Raw genomic sequence first — 21,572 nt, 5'->3', positions numbered from 1 at the left:
TGGATCATTCTACTGACACCCCCAGCTGATTCAAAACCTCATTGCAAAATTGCGTGAGCCACACATTTCTCCTTTTTCCTTCACAAAATTTTACAGTCATAATTTAAATTTGTGATTGTGATTACTGTCTCCACCACTACATTGAAAGCAAATGATAGTGACTATGTTTTTGTTCACCATTGAGTCTCCAGGGCCCCTTTGTCCTTTGTCTGTCTGGTACAGACAAGAAGCTTAACAAATATTTGTGGACATTGGTTAAAGGAATAAATATATGAATGCATGACTGACTGAATGAGGAATGAATGAATGAATGAATGTCATATGCTGGACCAGCATACTTGTTGCATTAAATTTATTTGAATGGCTTCCCCCAAAATTTAATCTAATAGCACATTATATATACAAGTAAAACCAAACACAATTGATGATACTACAAGAAAGAAACTAACAGAAAAAACAAAAAAAATCCTCAACATTTCAAAGGTATATGCCATTACTTGGAGCAAAGAATCACAATAAGACATGAGACCAGGATGCCACCTTGTGGTTTATTTTCACATTTACCATTTTCAGCTTGCCTGGAATTTTCCTACTTTAGAAAAGCACCATTTTAAACTGTGGCAATAGAGATAAGAGGAGAGTGGAATTTTGCTCAACTAAATATTACTTGCATGCCATAATCCCAAAGAGTTAACATTATCATTCAATACTTTTAATTTGTTATTTTAATTAAATATTGAATTGATACCAAGGAATAGCATAACATACATATAAGGCATAAATAATCAAGTGAGAATTAATAAATACTTGTGTACCTAACCACCCACCTTAGCACTGCCAGTACTTTAAAAGCCCCCTGTGTGCTTCTTTTCAAACCATTTCTCCATTCTTCAGGAGTAACCAGCTTTATGTATAGTTTACCATCTATGTATATCAATAAACAATATTTTTAATTTAGCATTTTAAAACTTCATGCATTAATAGAATGGGATCATACTGTATTTGAATTTCTTATTAAATTAAACATTATTTTCCTGGAATTCATCATGTTGATAAGACAAGATGCAATTCAATTGTGTGTTTTTTTTTTTTACTACTCTATAGTATTGCATTGTATAACTATACCACCATATACTTAGCCACTATACTCTTGGTGGACATTTAAGTTGCTTTCAGTTTGGGTCCATTATGAATGGTGCTGCTATGAATGTTCTTATACACATCTCCTGGTACACATCCTTGGGGATTTCCAGGGAATTGAATTGAGTATGGGAACCTCCAACTTTACTAGATAATACCAAATGTTTTCCAATATATTTTATTGCACCAATGTACATTCCCACCATTAGTATATAAGACTTTTATTGTTCTACATTCCTGTCAACACTTGATATTGTCAGATTTTTCCATTTTTCCACTTGGATGGGTGTAAAGGGTATTAATATCTCTTTTGTTTTAGTTTGCATTTCTCTGATCATGAAAGAAGTTGATCCTGTTCTCAAAGATTTATTGATTACCCACATTTTTTCTGAGAGGTGCCAGTTCCAGTCTTTTGCCTCATTCTTTCATTTATTCACTCAAGAGTCATTTGAATTGCTACTGTATGCCAAATACTATCATAGCCTGGAAGATACAAAAATGAATACAACATAGACCCTACCCTCCTCTGCGGATCTCTTGGCTTATTTATCATTTTATTGCCTTCAATGGTCAAACTAATTATAGTGACCAAAAAACAGCAAAATTTTTGACCACCAATTATATGATTATCACTTTGCAACACAGAAGAAGTATAAATTACAAATTCTGGCCTCAGAATTTACACAAAACAATGGAAAATGATAAAACGTACTACACATTACAGAAATTCAGAAGATATAATAAGCAGAAAAAAAGCTAACTGATCAACTAGGTCCATAGTTTAAATTTAACTTGGTGTCCTTTTATATAACTAATGTAAAAATATTTTTTCTATAGTGTACTCATTAAAGTAAGAAGATAAAAAATAACCATAAAATAATAATCCACAGGGAGATGTGGCAAAGATTATTTTTAAATGAATAAAAATTGCACCAAAGGAAAAAAACACTTTCATATATCTACTTGCCTACCATAAATGCAAGTATTAAATATAATTGTGATTGTCATTAAATTTATTAATAAAAATTTTTCACATCTTTCTATGGAATCCGGTAACCCCTAATAAGCAGCTACTAGGATTAACTATCGCCAGACTTGTAATGTGTAGAATTCAATTATACGCTTGAAAAAGATCTTGCAAAGTCATATAATTCCACTTTGCTTCTATGCAGCACTCCCCGTGAGCCACCCTATTTGTAATGACTTCTCTAAAGAGGACTTCTCAGTGCCACCAGACAATTTGTTGTAGTGTGGGGAGAGTTTAAGAATGCAGGATTCAGGTTAGGCAAATCCAAAGTGGGAACCTGGGTCCCTCACATACTTGTGTGACTTTAAATGAGTTATATAAACTTTCTGAATCTATGTTTCCTAAACCACAACACAAGGATAATTATTGTAATGACTGATTTGATTGTTGTGATCAGCATCTAATTCAGTGATAAGCATCTTAAAAAGCTCAATAAATGTCAGACATCATTCAGAATAACTCAGTTTAACTCTATTTTACTTATTTTTCTCTTAGCAGAAACATAGGGCTGTCATTCACATAAAGATATTAATAGCATTATGATGAACTCAATCTGTATATCATTTTTAAGTGAAATCCTAGTCGTTTATGTCTTAGTTTAACTGACTGTTTATTTCATTCATTTAACACCAACCATATGTCAAACACTATGCTAGATGCTAGTAAAAGTCCTTTCCTTCCTCCTTCCCCACTCTCAGGCATCCTTATAATTCTCAAAATGCCTCAGTCCAAATCACCACATCCATTGTAATAATCTAACCCTGGATGAATAATGATGCTGTATTTAAAATAAAATAATTGAACAGCCCAGGAAAAATAGTTTTGGTATATAGCAAATAGCCTTTACTTTCTTTAGTGCAGATTAAATAATACCTATTCCTCTACCTTGAAAATACCTCTTCATATTTGGAGTATTTCTGCAAACATTCCATCTGCATCCGCCATTCTTCATAAGCACAGAGTTGAGCACAATACTCTGGCTCTACAAAGCAGCGACTTTGAGCTGTGTGTAGATGGTGTGGTACATTGCTGTATTTAAACAACAGTAGCACTTAGAAAATGTATAATTCTTTGACTACAAAGTATAGTCAAAGTATAATTCTTGACTACAAGAGTATAATTCTTTGACTACAAATAACATCAGAATATGTAAAACATAATAAGGAAGATACTAACTAAAACCTCAAAAAATTTGTTAAAAATTAGCCAAACAGAACACTTAAGAAAATAGGCATAGAAGGGACATACCTAAAAATGATACAAGCCATATATGACAGACCCATAGCCAACATCATACTGAATGGGGAAAGATTGAAATCATTCCCACTTAGAACTGGAACCAGACAAGGCTGCCCACTATCTCCACTTCTGTTCAACATAGTGCTGGAAGTCTTGGCTACAGCAATCAGACAGGAAAATGGAATCAAAGGTATCCAAATAGGGGAAGAAGAGATCAAACTTTCACTGTTTGCTGATGATATGATATTGTATCTAGAAAACCCCAAGGATTCAACCAAGAAACTCCTGGAACTGATCAATGAATTCAGTAAAGTCTCAGGATACAAAATCAATACACAGAAATCAGAGGCATTCATATACGCCAACAACAATCTAATTGAGAACCAAATCAAAGACTCAATTCCCTTCACAATAGCAACAAAGAAATTAAAGTACCTAGGAATATATTTAACCAAAGAGGTAAAAGACCTCTACAGGGAGAACTATGAAACACTGAGGAAGGAAATAGCAGAGGATGTAAACAGATGGAAATCCATACCATGCTCGTGGATCGGCAGACTCAATATCATCAAAATGTCTATACTACCCAAACTGATCTACAGATTCAATGCAATACCTATTAAAATCCCATCAGCATTCTTCACAGATATAGAAAAAATAATTTTACGCTTCGTATGGAACCAAAGAAGACCCCGAATATCAAGAGCAATTCTAGGCAACAAAAACAAAATGGGAGGCATTAATATGCCAGATATCAAACTATACTACAAAGCTGTAGTAATTAAAACAATATGGTATTGGCACAAAAACAGGAATGTTGACCAGTGGAACAGATGTGAGAATCCTGATATAAAACCATCCTCATATAGCCATCTCATCTTTGACAAAGCAGACAAAAACATACGCTGGGGAAAAGAATCTCTCTTCAATAAATGGTGCTGGGAAAACTGGATAGCCACCTGTAGAAGGCTAAAACAGGACCCACACCTTTCACCTCTCACAAAAACCAACTCACGCTGGATAACAGACTTAAACCTAAGATATGAAACTATTAGAACTCTAGAGGAAAAAGTTGGAAACACTCTCCTAGACATCGGCCTGGGCAAAGAGTTTATGAAGAAGTCCCCAAAGGCAATCACAGCAGCAACAAAAATAAATAAATGGGACATGATCAAACTACAAAGCTTCTGCACAGCCAAAGAAATAGTCATGAAAGTAAACAGACAACCTACAGAATGGGAGAAAATTTTTGCATCCTATGCATCCGATAAGGGACTGATAACTAGAATATACTTAGAACTCACGAAAATTAGGAAGAAAAAATCAAATAACCCCATTAAAAAGTGGGCAAAGGACTTGAACAGAAACTTTTCTAAAGAAGACAGAAGAATGGCCAACGAACATATGAAGAAATGCTCAACATCTCTAATCATCAGGGAAATGCAAATCAAAACCACAATGAGATATCACTTAACCCCAGTGAGAATGGCCTTTATCAAAAAATCTCCAAACAATAAATGCTGGCGTGGTTGCGGAGAGAGAGGAACACTCCTACACTGCTGGTGGGACTGCAAACTAGTTCAACCTCTGTGGAAAGCAATATGGAGATACCTTAAAGCGATACAAGTGAATCTACCATTTGATCCAGCAATCCCATTGCTGGGCATCTACCCAAATGATCCAGTGACACTCTACAAAAAAGACACCTGCACTCGAATGTTTATAGCAGCACAATTCATAATTGCAAGGCTGTGGAAACAGCCCAAGTGCCCATCAATCCAAGAATGGATTAATAAAATGTGGTATATGTATACCATGGAGTACTATTCAGCTCTAAGAAACAATGGTGATATAGCACATCTTATATTTTCCTGGTTAGAGCTGGAACCCGTATCCCAAGAATGGAAAGACAAGCACCAGATATATTCTCCAGCAAACTGGTATTAACTGAGTAGCACCTAAGTGGACACATAGGTACTACAGTAATAGGGTATTGGGCAGGTGGGAGGGGGGAGGGGGGCGGGTATATACATACATAATGAGTGAGATGTGCACCATCTGGGGGATGGTCATGATGGAGACTCAGACTTTTGGGGGGAGGGGGGGAAATGGGCATTTATTGAAACCTTAAAATCTGTACCCCCATAATATGCCGAAATAAAAAAAATTAATAAAAAAAAAATTAGCCAAACAAGAGACATTTGCTGTATGCAATGACTGCACAGCAATCTCCAGACTCTTTTCTTCTTTTGTCTTCCTTGACTCTCCCTTTTCCTGACTTTCCTCCTTCAGACTTTCCTCCTTTGTTCTCCTCCAGCCAAAGTCAAGCCTGCAAATTTCAGCTTTTCTTTTTGCTGCTCTCAAATCTCTTGGCAAGCATTTCCACTTTTGAGGCTTCAGTTCTCACTCAGAACTGAATCTCCTTCAAATCTATCATCATGTACAGGACAGCTTCACTTGGACGACCCCTCTTAAGTGCAAATCCAAATGCAACATGGCTTCCTGCTTTGCCTCCCTCCCAAACAGCACCCTTTCCAAATGAATAGGCCATGATCAAAATCTTAATCATTTTCTCCTTTGAGTCCTATTCTATTGTAACAGAGACAGTGTCATTCACTTTTCTATACTTGTGCCTACAATGGTGACTGGCCTGCAGTAAGAATTCCGAGTTTGCTAAATTAATGAATGAATGAATGACAATACCTCTGTGAAGTATGCATGGAAGCTATGAATATCACTGTTGTATACATTAGGATCAAGAAGCTCAGAGAAGTTCAGTCACTTATCCCAGATAACCCAGCTGACTTTGGCACAGTCAGGATTAATTTACAACCTCTGGCTCTAGAACAAGGTGTTTTCTTTGCTCACATAAAACCTCTTTTTCTTCTCCATATTTGCTCTTCCACAACATCTAACTCATAGATAAGTCTTGTCTTTTTCCCCACATTAATCCAGTCCCTCAGCACCTTGAATCATGTTTCTAGCAATGACCTCCCAGACAGACTTCCTTACTGTGGCCTGTCCTACACTAGTCTATTCTGCACCTGTCTTTGCCTAATCTCCTTCATCTTCTCCTTGATCTCTTCATGATATATTATTTTCTTCATTGTTGCTTCCTTCTGGAATATCTCTTATTCCTTTGTTACCTCTCTGACTAGTCTCACTATTTTCTTTGCTAGTTGTTCTACTTCTCCCATTCTCCTATATTATACTCTCTCCTGAGATTTTGCCTTGGTCTTCTGTCCTTTTTATAGATTCTCATCTTGAAAGCGCCCAAATCTTCTCAAACTTCTAAGCTAATGGTTTTAAATCTATACCTTTAACTCGAACTTAGCACCAAGGTTCTATCCTGTATTTCCAGCCACCACTTAGTTATGCTACTTCTGTGGGGATCAAACTGAATTTAACTTCCCCTTTTACTTGGTTTTGCCATCTCAACCTCTCTATTATTTTTAATGTCACCCCAATTTTGCTAACCACACAGAGCATAAATCATGGATTCATTACTGATTCCTCCTTATTTTTAACCCTTTGTATATTATAAAACATCAAGTGCTCTTGGGTTCCCTTTGTACTTCCTTAGCTTGTCTTAAATTTCTCCATAATCTGGCTGCAGCCACCTATCTGATGTCATCCGCACTGTTCCCCAGAACAGGTCCCCTGCTATAGCCAGCCCAACATAGCCATCTTCTTTGCAGATGCCAGGCCTGCCTTGGTCATCCTGGATCCTTTAGATGAAATGCCCATTCTCCTCTTCTTAGGCATTCCAGATACAAGTAGCCTTAAGGTCCGGCTTGAAAAACAGTTTTCAAGTTCTATTTATATTGTGATTATTTGACATGCTGATCAAATAATCAACGAATGATGCCTATTATTTTGTTAATGGCAATAATAATGACAAATATATTTTTGTATTAATTCTCCAATGAAATGAAAGCTCCATAAGGACCAAGATCACATCTTTTTTTCTCAACCCTGTGGCCCCTATCACCATGCACTTCCTGGACCATTAATAAAGACTCAGCATTCTCCTCTTCCAAATCAATCTTAGCACAGCTAAAAGGAAAGCAAAACAAACCCATTTTATTAATAGTTGTAGTCAAGCTTTCAATCCATTTCTATGCTGTTATGAAGTTTTTATTTTAAGATAAAATTTTATTTTAAAATGAAATGGCAAAAAAACCCAACAGCTCAAAAAGTGGAAAAGGTTAGAATAGTATAGAAATTTCACGGCTAAAAAAAGTTAATGTCTATATAACACCTTTTTCTTCTCTTTGACTTCAATACTTCCATATTTTCTTTTGAGGAACTCACAGAATTCTACTGAATAAAAAGATAAAGCAACTATTTTAAGAGTAATTTTAGTTTAAATTTTAATAGGTTTAGTCACAATGTTTTACACAACGTACAGAAAGGGTACAGTGAAAACCACCCTCCCGGTCTTATCCCTTCCTCCTTATTTCTTGTTCCCTGAGATTACCAGTGTTACCAGTTTCTTCTGTATGCTCCCAGAAATATTCTATGCATATACAACAAATATCTAGTTTTTTTCCCAACTTTTAATTTTGAAACATATCAAACCAATAGAAAATTGCAATTATAGGACAATGAACACACATATACCTTTCATCTACACCTGTGCTGTATAATCTAGTAGCTCCAGCATGCGGCTATTGTGCACTAAAATACAAACCCTGAGTGTAAGAATACCTAATGAAACTTAGGTGTATTTTTGAGGGGCCTATATGATTTATACACTGGAAACTGATGCTCTGTATGTAAGAAATGTACTGTATTTGTGTGACTCTCTCAGAGAAAATTTAAAACTTAACAGACAAAATAATTAACTAAAAGGGTTATTAAAAGAAAACATAATAAACCAGCTACTTAATAATTAACCAACCACATATCTAAAAAAAAATCTCATATTCATAAAGGACAGCAGAATAGGAATGGCTTTGATACAGACGAATAGTCTACAAAGAACATAATGTGAATATATAGAAAAAATAAAAATTGACTCTAAGCATAATACAAAGTAGATACAATTCCTCCTAAAACTATTTTCCTGTTTTATTGGTTAAACAAACTAAAGGCCGAATGAAGGCTGTAAAAAAAAAAAAAAAAAATCACTATTTGCAAACACATCCAAATTATTCTTAGAGGCTGAAAAATGCAATTTTAGAATTAGGGATCTTTATGTTGTTTAATTGATTATAAATAATATTTGTAAATAGGTAGGCGTTTTAAATCTTAGATTAAATAAAAGATAAAAACAAATCGAATTTTTATGATCGAAGAAACCCAGTAACTACCAAATCAATAGTAGACAAAACTCAAGATTTCTAGATTTAAGACATGATGAGGGAAGAAAAGATTACACTTCCCTGACCGGGAATCGAACCCGGGCCGCGGCGGTGAGAGCGCCGAATCCTAACCACTAGACCACCAGGGAACTTACGAATGTGGCTTCCGTAACTATACTTGCTTCTTTAAAAATCTGAACCTAACTCTCCCCACCACTAGAGGGTAGCTTGTCGCCTCCAAGCCACATCCACTTTGCTCTTGCTCTGAGTCTCAGCCCCAAATTTAGTTCCTGAAATTCAAGGAAATTCTCGGCGCTTCCCGCCGAGCTCCGCGATGACTCCTTAGAGAAAAATCTGTACCCTCCAAATCTAGTACTCCCTAGGCTGCAGTGCTGGAAAAGACGTCCTGAAGTTCTCATTGCAGATACGTCACGTGCAAATCTTTCTCTACGCCTCGGCAATTGTTACAGTCCTGTCCAGAACCTGGACGTTTGCTTTAGCATTTTCTTAGTCATTTGAGGCGCTCTTTCCCAATCTAACTTCTCCCTCTGACTTTCTGTCTTTCTGCCACGCGAATGCTGAGTTCCACCGGACGTTTCACTACACCTAACGGCAGAGCGCCCCCTGCCGGAGCATCTCCCCGCGCGGAGCCGGCGCCGCGCCTCGCGCGTCCGGGGCACAAAGACAGAGCGTGCTCTGCGCGTGCGGGTGGGGGGGCCTCGCAGCCCCTCAGGATGCGAACTGCGTGTGGCTTATTTGGTGCATTCAGGCTAACGAAGCCGAGAGGGCTGTGGGCGGCGTGCCCAGGAGAAAGCGGGCCGTCCGCACAGGAACCCACGTTCATCCTCCAAACACTCTTGTGTTTATTATCCACTTATTTTCCAAACGGTGCTGTTTTCTGGGCAATTGCTTCCCTTCTGCGCGTATTAAATATACTAGACACGGCCAGGACATGATGCAATTGCCAAAGGGGTCAAGAGAACTTAACAGCCCACTCTCAGTTCAGAAACCGTCACAAGATAGATGCAGGAGGCAATAGGGTGTACCTCAACTTGGAAAGTGCCAGCCGTTACAGTTGAAGAAATATAACCCAGGAGAGTCAGTTCTGCTGCAAGGTGGAAGGAGTCTTAAGTAAGGCATAAATTTGTAATGAACTTGCTCTCAACATCCGGCACCGCTGTGAGTGACAGCTTTCATCCATTACCACAAAACTAGGTGGGCCTGCGTGCTTGGATATTGTTTCTTCTTTTGAGCAACTCAGAGATGGAGTTTGAATCATAGATATAATTTACCTAAAATTATTTGATAATATTTAAACAGGAAGAATAAAAGGAGTTATTAAGATTAATGAGCAAAGATGGAAGCATCATTAGAAGAAATTTCTAAACTGTTACATTTTAGATGGGACACACATCCCTTTCCTATACCAAGAAATCTTAGGAAACGAAGTTCAGTAGGTGGAGCTCTTACCTGTCATTTGAGGGGTTACGAACCCTCAGCATTGGAGTATCTACTTTTGAATAAAAAGATAAAGCAACTATTTTAAGAGTAATTTTAATTTAAATTTTAATAGGTTTAGTCACAATGTTTTACACAACGTACAGAAAGGGTACAGTGAAAACTGCCCTCCCGGTCTTACCCCTTCCTCCTCATTTCTTGTTCCCTGAGGTTACCAGTGTTACCAGTTTCTTCTGTATCCTCCCAGAAATATTCTATGCATATACAACAAATATCTAGTGTTTTCCCAACTTTTAATTTTGAAACATATCAAACCAATAGGAAATTGCAGCTATAGGACAATGAATTTAAATGTTCTATAAGTGTTGAATACAAACTGGATGTTAAGCCTTAGTATGAGAAGAAAAATAATGTAAAATACTTCATTAATACTTCTTACATTGATTGCCTTTTAAAATTATAATAATTAGATATATTGGGTAAAATAAAATATTAAAATTAATTTCACCTTTTAACTTTTTAAATATGGCTACTGAAATATTTAGAATTATGTATGCAGCTTGCATTATATTAATGTTTCTATTTTACAGTACTGATCTAGATTTACCTATTGTTAATATTTTTCCATGTTTGCTTTCTCTCTATTTTTTCTGAAACATTTGAGGTTAGTTGCAGACAATGTGGCTCTTCTAGACACTTTATCTACAAACATCTACTAAGAACAAACAATATAATTATCATGCTCAGAAAATTTAAGTTTTGGGTTTTTTGTTTGTTTGTTTGTTTGAGACAGAGTCTCACTCTATTGCCCTGGGTAGAGTGCAATGGCATCGTGGCAGCTCACTGCAGCTGCAAACTCCTGGGCTCAAGTGATCCTCCTGCCTCAGCCTCCGGAGTAGCTGGGACTACAGGTGCATGCCATGATGACCGGCTAATTTTTCCACTTTTAGTAGAGAGGGGTCTCACTCTTGCTCAGGCTGGTCTTAAACTCCTGAGCTCATGCGATCCTCCCACCTGGGCCTCCCAGAGTGCTAGGATTACAGGTGTGAGCCACCACACCTGACCAGGAAATGGAAATGTAATTCTATATTGTTGTTTGTTATATAGTCAACAATCAAAATTTCCATTTGTCCTAATAATCTCTTTTGTAGTTTTTACTTTTATTTAAAATCCACTCAGAAATGATACATTGCATTTGTTAATAGTTGTCAAGTGTCTATAGTTTCCTTCTTTCATCTGGAACAATTCCCCCAACCTTTCCCTTTTACAACATTGACCTTTTTGAATAGTAGAGGACAGTAGTTTCAGAAAGTCCTTCAATATTTCTTGCTACAGGAAAACTATCCTAAGAGATGAATCTCTCTCAGAGCACTGTATCAGAATGCGCATGATTCAAGAGTTACAAAATTATCTGCAATGGGTAGGTGCGCTAGGCCGAATAACACCCCCCACCCCTCGCCTCCCTGAGATATCCTTTTCCTAATCCCCAGACATGTGAACATGGCAAAAGGAATTTTGCAGATGGGATTAAATTAAGGATCCTGAGATGGAAGGGCTTATCCTAGATTAGCTGAGTGGGTGGGCCCCGAGTCATCACAAGGGTCCTTATGAGAGAAAGAGGGAGGTAGAAGAGCCAGTGTCAGAGTGATGTGATGTGCAAAAGGCTCCACTGCCTCCGAAAATAGAGGAAGGGGAAGCACAAACCAAAGAATGCAGGTGGTTCCTAGAAGCTGGAAAAGGTAGGGCAGGCTCTCCCCTAGAGCCTCGGGAAGGAAAGCAGCTTTGCAAACATGTCAGTTTTAGCCCAGTGAGAACTGTGTTGGACTTCTGAACTACAGAACTGTAAGATAATAAATTTCTGTTGTTTTAAGCCATTAATTCTGTGGCAACTTTTATAGCAGCAATAGAAAACTAATACAGTAAATTTGATCATTTGGTTAAGGTGTCTGCCATATTTCTCCATCATAAAGGTACCTTTTACATTTGTAATTAACAAATAATTGGCAAAAGCAAATGTCATCCATGCAGTAATACTTTGAGACTATGTGACTGTTCTGTTCCTCAGCAAACTTTCGCCCAATGGTTTTGTCATCCCCTAGTGATCTTTGCCTGTATCAATTATTGCTATGGTGATTGCAAAATGGTGATATTTTAATTTTATCATTCTTCTGTAAAGAAGAACTTTTTCTCCTCTCCTCCCTCTTTTTATTCTTTATTTAATTTGTATATGTCAGCTTGGACTTGTATTCTTTTTCTGTTTTGTGAATTTTTATTTGATGTGATATAATTTATTGCTGTCATTATTTATTTAATACTTAATTGTCCAAAATTTGGCCAGAGGGAGTCCCATCACGATGGCTCCTGTGTTCTTTTGGCATATCCCTATAAATTTTTGAGCACTTCTTTACTTTGTAGCACAATGTGGCCCATATGCATGCATCCCGTACTTTATAAAATAACTTAGGGAGAATTAATATCTTCATGCATATATCTATTCTTAATTCTTTTTTGATTTTTACATAAATGGTAGCATACTCTACATACTTTTCTCTAACTTTTTTATTAATATCTTTTGAAGGGTATCCATTACATAAAGAGTTTTCTCATTATTTTTGACAATTGCATAGTATTCCATTCTATAGCTATTTTATTAAAGGAGTTCCATATCATTGGGTATTTTGATTGTTTCCAATCTGTTGCTGTTATCAAACTACTACAACAAATAACCCTGGATCAACAATTTAGCATTTCATTTTTATTAATTTTCCCACAAGTGATTCACCTTATAGAATGCCAATTTATGATTTGAAAATGTTTTTATATATTGGAATAAAAATTATGACATCCAATACAAATTCAGCTATAGTTATAATTTAGTGACAAATTAATTTTTGTTTAATTTCAACCTAACTCAGCTATTCTTCTTTTGTTCATTAATTTGTTCATTCATATAACAAATATTTATTGACTCTAATATATGTCAGGCACCATGTTGGGTACCAAGGACGCCAAGGCAAACAAAACAGAATCTCTGATCTTAAAGCTTAGACTGGTGGGGTTAATGTAATCAGGCAATTACAGTATAGTAACCAAGTAACCAAGCAATTACAGTATAGTAAAAGAAATGTATTGCTATAATAAGTTTATTTAATAGAGTAAAAACTTATCTTTCATCACACATACATGCTGAAGGGAATATAAAATGGTACAGCCACGCTGTAAAATAGTTTGGTAGTTTCTTAAAAAATGAAATTTGTATTTTCCATATGACCCAGCAAATGTATTCTTGGGCACTTGTCTAAAAGAAATGAAAATGTATGTTCACACAAAATCATCAAATGAATGTTCATAGCAGTAGCTTTATTCGCAATGCCCAAAAACTGGAAAGAACTGAAACGTCCTTTAAGGGGTGAATGATTAAACAAACTGTGGTATATCTGTACCATGGACTATTTATCAATAAAAGGAAGGAACTATTGAGACATATTATGACAGGGCTGAATCTCAAGAGAATTATGCTAAGTGGGGGCGGCAGTCCAAAAGGTTACATAAAGGTTACATACTGTAGGATTCCATTTATATAGCATTCTTGAAATTATAGACATAGAAATAGATTACTGGTTACCAGAGAGTAGAGATGTGATGTGGAGGAAAAAGGATGTGATTCTAAAGGGGTAGCTTGTGGGAGCCTTGTGGTGATAGTTCTGTATCTTATTGTGGTGGTGATACAAAAATCTATCCATATGATAAAACTGCATAGAAACACACATACACACAGGAGTGTATGTAAGGCTGGTGAAATCTAAATAAGCTCTCAAGATTGTACCAATGTCAAATATATGGTTTGATACTAGAAATAAGACCTAGTGTTAGATCAGTATGGTGACCATAGTTTACAATAATCTATTGGATATAGTTCAAAATAGATAGAAGAGAAGAATTCACATAGTTCTTCTAACATAAAAGACAAATAGTGACAGTAATGGATATACCAAAAACACTGATTTGATCTTTGCAAATTATATGAATGTATTAAATTATCACATGAACCCCCAAACTATGTACTTCTATTTTGCATCAATTTTTTAAAATGGACAAAAAAAAAGATTGTACCAATGTCAATCCAAACAACAACTACCACTTAATGTCACTTTTAGTTTAGAGATTCAATTCAAAATTATAAATTATGTCTTAGCACCAGCTTATTTAAGTACATTTTTCAGAAAGTGTAGAAAATATATATTGAATTCTCCAGCTACTGAACAGACTATTTTTAGCAGAAATCAGACAAGATGAAACTGTCCAAAAGCAGATATTTTAAAATTAGCTGTGAATAAAAGAAAAGGGCAAATTCATTGGACTGACTCTAAATAACCATAAGTGTGCAGTGCCGACAAGTACCCAGGCAGCAATCCATTTCTATATGTGCCAATATTTCTTTCTCTGTACATTCTGGTAGACTCCTCCTTTCAAATGCCAAGGTGATTTCCACCTTCTCTTCAGATTTATAACAAGCCAAGGGAAGCGCTGAACCTAGATCTATCCACAAAAGGACCCTTTTATATTCTTCTCAAAACTCAAGATGATATCATAATGAACTAATGGACCAATGACTCTAGTTCGTGAAAATGAGCCACTGCCTTCAACACTATTAAATAATAAACTCTCTTCTGCCTCTTTAGATGCAGTATGGCTAAGCATATGCCTGCACAGAGGTCATCAGCATTTACCTCCTGTGTCTCAACCAGCTCCAGTCGGGTGAAGGAGGGGTTTCTCTCTAAACCTGAGAAAGGAGGATAGGTTCACCCATGAAAGCGTGAAAGTTTTTGGTGCCAGCAGCCCAAACTCATCACCCAATGTACAAATCTTCTCTCTCACACCTTTGCAGAGAGACTTTCAAAGAAGTTTCAATACCTCCTGTGGTTGAAAACTCATTACTTATCCAGGGAGCCGTTCCTTTTGGCAAAGTATTCCAGCAATATTTGTTAATATTTCTAGAATTCCAGCTTCATGAGAGGTTACCAGTGCTGTGTGTAAAAACAGAAATACTAGCCATATTTCATTACAGAATTATCTTTAGATAAAAGATAGGTGAGAAAAGTACAAAAGACGTTTGCATGGTTGTTATCTTTGGTGATGCTTCTCTAAGCCCTGGGGTGCCTATACAACCCCTCCAGAAAGTCACTTGGGTGAACACCTGTTGCCTGAACTCAGAGATCCATCTGCCTCCCACTGGTCTGCCTCCCACTGGAGCAAACAGAGGGCAAGGCAAGTGAAATGACCCCTCTTTTCTTTCTTTAAGAGCTGAAGGGATCTCTGCTTCTCTGTACCTATCCTAAAGTCTCATCATACAAGGGTTGTTTATATCAGAAAAAGTAAGGTGACAATTCCATCTAAATTGTCCTATAATGGCCTCTAGCCTTCAACAGAGAAATACATTATTATAATCATGGCTAACTTTTACTGATGGCTACATGCTAGACAAGGTTAAGTAATTTACCCAAGGTCAGCATGTGGTGGAACTACAGTCTGAAGCCAGAGCCTGAATTCTAAAAGATTACCATGTTCTTAAGAAATACAATTTCTGATGAGGTTTGACCTATAATGTACTAAGATTTCCTAAGTTATTTGATGTATTATAGTTTATTTCCCAATCAATATGTGACCTTTTATTTAGGGCAGTGCTGTCCAAAATAATTTTCTACAGTAATGAAAATGTTCCATTCTGTGCTATCCAAAAAGGTAGTCTAGCCATAATTTAAATTTAAATGGCCACACATGGCTAGTGCATACGGTATTGGACAGCACAGATCAAGGGGATAAGGAAATGGTTTTTTTAATTCTGATTTCTCAATACTGTCAAGACTTATGTAAGTCAGCAAATACTCAGTTAATGAAAAAGAATGAGCAAAGAATCAGTAAGGAGGAAATTCCTCCCCTCCTAAGCCAGGGAGAAGAGATCTTTATTATATCAGGACTTTCACTGTAATAAAACCTTATAATAAGCATGTGATACAGCATGCAGCCCTAGAGAAGTTCAAGAAGATAGTGAAGGGGATTCTTAAATTACTTGCAATGTTGTTGAAAGACTGACATTTTATAATTGATGGCTACTACTTCTAAAACCCATACTTACTTTATCTCTTTGTCTAATAAAAAAAAAACCACTGCTTAATTTATTCCTTGACAGAACATGGGATCCATAGAAAAACAAAAGGGAGATGGTGATGAAAGGATGGGAAACTGAAGAACTGAAACTCAATAGACATTTCCTGCAGAGACTACATTCAAAACTTATAAATTTTGTTAAAGAGTAAGCAACTGCCAAATTCTCCTCCTAAGTGACTTCATCCTGTTACTTATACATCACAAATGTACATACACATTCCTATAATCAAATAATTCTCAATTTGGTACAAAACATAATGAATAATAATAGTAATCTTTTTTCACTTTATATAATACAACACATTTTTAATATAAAAACAAATGACCAATTTTATACATTGCATTTTCTTCAGAAAATCTAGAGCAAAGGCTCACTGCATATTTCCATAACAGTTCAGCATTACAGATTGAAAACAACTGTTTAGAAAACGGCTGAACTTCCAGACGAAGTTGACTTCCACTTGATTGTGGAATTCAAGATTTCTCAGATGTTAAAAGCAGTGGATAAAACTTTGCAAGTTGCTTGTGCTTGTTCCAGGCTGTTGCACTGATGAACCCACAGGCTGTATTCTCCATTGCTTTCATCTGTGGTCTTCGCAGCCAATAAGCTTTTTCCTGCACCCAGACCATCATCATCACACACCATCCAGATGATTAAATATAGAGCATGCCTGTGCAAAACATCATACTGATCTGATGTGGATACTTTTATACCTTCCTTGGAAACTCCCATAATACATTCTTCCTCCAGAGAACAAAAGGCAACTTCCATCTTGCTGGGCAACATCTATGTACTTTATCAGGTCTAATGGCCCTTCCAGACATTTTCCCTCATATAGCTTCAGCTTCTAAATGGCACAAACATATTTTATTTGAAATTCTGCACAGGTATCTGAATTATTGTTGCTTTGTCCTGAGCTTTTGGTAGAATCTGTATCAAGACTGGCCACAGTACCGGATGGTGAAAGACACCCAAGGTTAGAATCTACAGTCTTGCTCTTAGTACTGATTTCATTATTTTGAGAACTGCTACTACTGTCATTTTTTGCCTTTCTGAAACATTTTTCACCATAGTTTGATCCAGTGAAGAGCCCTATAGAATCGAACACTATTTTATTGTCTTCAAAGGTTCCACTGAGAGCAGTCTGCACAGAGAGCTTTATTTTCCTTCTGATATGGTCAATTCTTTTTGGAGAAACAACGTACCAGGATAGCAAGAGAGTCTTATTCCAAGGTCTGCACAAAACTGGGTTAACTTCGCTGCCGTGGGCCCATCCCTGGAGTTGCCTGCGCTTCGGGGAGAGTCGGAGGGCCCCAGTCGCTGGTGCCCAGGCAGCTGCTCCAGTCTTCACTCAATAATAGTTGTCTTTTGAAAATAATGTGGGGCTGTAGATCAACCAGAGTCTCAGGAAGCAGCCAAGTCACGTGCCCAAGTGCAGTGCAGCTCCCATATTGCCCCACACCCCAACCTCCAATTTGCTTTAAAAAACTATCTCAAAAAATCCTATTCAACCACAATTTGTACTTGCCATTAATCATGTTTTTCTTTTGCCTTATTTTTTTAATAACCTTAGATTTCAAAATCATAAAAACACTCATCAAAGAAGTGAGACAAGCTGAGTTTCTCTGGAGATCTCAAATCAAGTTCTTGTGACACAGCGAGAGCATCTCCTTCTATTTTAGGAACCTAATTTTCCCTTTTTAAAGGCTAAATAATTTACAATAACACAATGTTTAAAGAAAAAAAAGAGAAAACGCCTAATTCTTCACATTCAAACCAGAAAGATGTAAACCTGGGGTCCAAATTTATACACGCTCAGTACAGAACTGGACGGTTATTCCATATTTGCAACATAGTATAAGACGACAATCTGCAACTGAAGTGTTGAAGGCTTTGCTCCGCCTTCCAGACAGGCTGTTACAGCTTAAGCAGCATCAACGACTCGCAGGAGGCCGCTACCTATTGTGTGTGTGGATGGCCTCTGACACAGTTATGAGACCAGGGGCAGGCTCTTCCTTGAATTTTTTTCTGTGCAAGGGTGAACTCCACGGCTAGAACCTCCTAGTCATCTTGCAGTACTGGTCATGGGACCGCAGAGGGAACAGCACCCAACTGGGGGTGGGAAGCTCACAGGGACAGGCCTCGCTGCTGATGCAACCTTCCCAGCCAAAGTTCTGTCGGGTCTCTGCCAAGAGTTGGCTGGAGGGCCCCATTGCTACGTTCCTATTGCTGTAATGATTGCAATTTGGCAGCATCCAGCGTGTTGTACCGGGAACGGGAGGGGGAGGAGATGGGGGGGCCTCTTTGCTAAACGCAACGCCGGAAGGGACAGAAGGATGAATTTATTGTAGCCAGCAGTCCCGAGCTGGAAGGAAAGTCAAGGGGCTTTAAAGCGTGGGGAGACTCTGTAACTCCAGCTCTGCTCTGCTCTCAAAGCCTTACTTCCCACGAACAGCGGGGGCCAAGGCGGGCCAGCTGTAGGGGATGCGGCGGGGGGAAGGTAAGCCGACCCTCCCAGGTGCGGCTGTCAGGCGGCCGGCGGCGGGGCAGCAGCGCGCTCGCGCTCGGGAGGCGTCACAAAGGGCCGAGGCCTGCGGAGGCCGCGCGCGCAGCTCTCCGGGGCGGAGCCGCCGGCCCGGGCTGGGGCTGTGCCGGGACAACCGCGGCTGCAGCAGCTGGGGGTGGCCGGGGTGCCCAGCCTTCCAGCTCAGCTCCGAGGCCGCGGGGGCAGGGAGGATGCTGCAGCCCGAGCCACCGCGCCCAGCCCCCGAGCTCCCCGGCCCCCGCCGCCGCGGAGGAGCGCAGAGTGTGCCGCGGGCCGGGCGGAGCTAGAGGCGGGCGGCTGCACCGCGTCGCGCCACCGGCAGCTCCCCGCCTTCGGCCGGGCCCGAGAGCCTGTCGCAGCCGATGCCCTGACGGTGGGCGCCGCTGCAGAGGCGGCGAGGCACCGCGCGTGGGGAGAGGCCTGAGAAGCCCCGGCGGCGCCTGCACCCACCAGCTCTGGACGCGGGGCCCGCGGGAGCGCGCCTGGGCGCTCCCGCCTCCTCCCCTCGCTCCTCCTCGGCGCACGGTCCTCCCCCGACCCCTCCTTCCTCCCACCGGAGAGGATGCGCTCCCCTGCGCCCAGCAGCAGAGGCCACCGCTCCCAGAAATGCACGAGCCCGACCTTCTTCTCCCGGACCCCAGGAGCCGGCGCCCCCGCCCTGTAGGTAGGTGGGTAAGGCGGGGCCGCGTTCTCGCCGCCGCCCGCAGCTGATGCTGCCGCCGGGGAGAGGCCGCGGGCAGGGGCCAGGACCGGCCGAACTTGCCTCCCGCCGGGGCCAGGCGGAGCGCTCGGAGGTGTGTTAATGGCGCTGGGCGCAGCCCCCTGTTAACCTGAAAACCTCTTCTTGAGCTCTGGAGGTCGGGCGAGAGGGCGAACGAGAGCTCGACCCTTCCCCGCCCACCCCCTGGAGGCCCGTAGGGTGCAGGCTGGTGCGGGGTTGGGGGACAGGTTGGCCTGTGGCTCATTGGGGGAGAAGACCGTTGGATTTTCAGCGGCTCAGGTAGAAATATATCACTGCATTTTTTTGGTGAAATTAGCAGATACGTTCTTCTTGTCTTTTTCTCTAGAACATGAAGATCGGAAAAGCTCATTGTAGTGACATATAGAAGTCGCTGTGGATTTTTGTGTATTTCCTAGCTGTCCGCATGGTAAATAAAATTGATGGTGCAAACTGTTACCGTCCACATTTTAAGGCCAGTTGCGAGAAGGTCCTAATAGAAGTGAAATTATTCAGGAGATCGATGAGGCTGGGATATTCTTGTGCTGCCTCCTCAGGAGGCTGCTGCTTACGTGAAGGGATGTGTGTTTTGAGTGGCAAGTTTGATACAGGTGTCGAGAGTTGAGATTCTGGTGCAAGCATGCACCGGTCAGCCAGCAGGGGCAGCCTTGCGCTCAGCCTAACTTCCAACTCAGTGCCTTGGTTTGTATTTCTGAGAAACTGGTGTATGAGTTCTTTATTCCCTCCAGGTGTAAAGTTCCTCCATCAGAGCTTTTGGCAAGATTATCTCTTCCCAGGCTGTCAGTTTTTATTTTATATTAAACAATAAGGGTTAGAGTTCTGGAAGATGGATCAGTATAAGCTCCCATGTTATATTAACTCATTTAGGTTTAGAGATTTGGAGAAATGAATCGGTATGAGCTCCAAGAGGACAGAATCTTTGTTTCTTCCAATCCTGTAATCCCCGGCGATTGATGCATAATAGGCGCTCATTAGTTATTTGTTGAATAAATGAACCGTGTTTCAAGCTTCATCTTAAAAAGGACAATTTAGAATCACAATGTATTTGTTCTGTGTCGGGTGAAATTTAACTGGATTTAAAAATTTCTTTGTATAAATAGGCAAACTCGGTTATTTTAACATTTATATTTAAAGCCTGACATTTTTAGGACCATATGCTACCCTTCTGTAATATGTCATTAAATGAGGCAATTCTCCCCAACGATTAAGTTCATCTCATGGCTAAGCTTGCAAATTTTCCAGTCTCATTGGTAATCAAATTTCAATTAAACTTTAAATTTTAAAAGTATAATTCATTTTTAAGTGAAAATGCTAAGTTACTCTGGGGGAACAGTGATCTGGTTAATAAGTGAAATATTAACTTGTTTTATAGTTGAGTTTTTCTGGTTTGATCTAATTATAATGCGTTTTCTTACAGGTAAAGGTAAAAATAAAACATTTAGAAGTGTCTTTGATTCCCAAAGTATCCAAAATATATGGTATAGATATACATTTTAAACTGTTTTCATCAGTATGTAATCATATCAGTTTCCAAGTTTGATAACCAGGGTGGTTGTGAAATGAGGGGTTTGGAAGATACAGTGTCTTTCTGCTTTAAAATGTTATGCTATTTTGAAAAAAAAATCAAGGTTCATTGCATCATATTTTTTTGCTATATTTTTGCACTATGATATTTCTGTTAACATTTTTGTTTTCTTGTCATATAAATTTTATGAGTTAGTGTCAACTTCTTTTCAATCTCTGCTTAAAATTATCTGGGAGTGGTCCCAGATTTTCTTTCTTTTTGTCATTTTAATACATCTTCATCCTCACTTTATATTATCCAAAAGACTTATTTTCATAAAATATGGTAAGCCATAATTTATTACTATTGCTTCTCTAACCCAGGTGGGTTCTTCTTAAGTGGGTGAGGAAATAACACTTCTCTGTAAAGGGTAGTAAGATTAGAG

At 39.0% G+C, this 21,572-nt stretch overlaps 1 protein-coding gene, 1 non-coding gene and 1 pseudogene across 8 annotated transcripts in view; 1 reads left to right on the top strand and 2 right to left on the bottom strand.

The window, feature by feature from the left end:
- Nucleotides 1-8,789: 8,789 nt before the first annotated feature.
- TRNAE-CUC (transfer RNA glutamic acid (anticodon CUC)) lies at nt 8,790-8,861 on the bottom strand. Its single transcript has one exon. It is a non-coding gene; the product is annotated as a tRNA-Glu (tRNA).
- Nucleotides 8,862-16,773: 7,912 nt separating this feature from the next.
- On the bottom strand, nt 16,774-18,552 carry LOC142871009 (integrin beta-1-binding protein 1 pseudogene; annotated as a pseudogene).
- A 111-nt stretch (nt 18,553-18,663) lies between these two features.
- Nucleotides 18,664-21,572, top strand: part of NCOA7 (nuclear receptor coactivator 7) — a 141,238-nt gene continuing 138,329 nt past the window's right edge. For 2 of the 7 annotated variants that reach the window (XM_076002989.1, XM_076002990.1), the window contains exon 1: nt 18,936-19,548. The gene's annotated coding sequence lies outside the window, so the exon portion shown is untranslated. Of the gene's footprint in view, nt 18,840-18,935; nt 19,549-19,569; nt 19,679-21,572 lie in introns of those variants that run through there. The other 5 variants (XM_012777504.3, XM_012777502.3, XM_076002988.1 and 2 more) reach the window with 4 other exon arrangements.

Source organism: Microcebus murinus, chromosome 5 (genome assembly GCF_040939455.1).
Source record: "Microcebus murinus isolate Inina chromosome 5, M.murinus_Inina_mat1.0, whole genome shotgun sequence".
Taxonomy (NCBI): domain Eukaryota; kingdom Metazoa; phylum Chordata; class Mammalia; order Primates; family Cheirogaleidae; genus Microcebus; species Microcebus murinus.
Note: the sequence above shows the minus strand (reverse complement) of the source record. Positions and strands in the feature narration are given on the sequence as shown.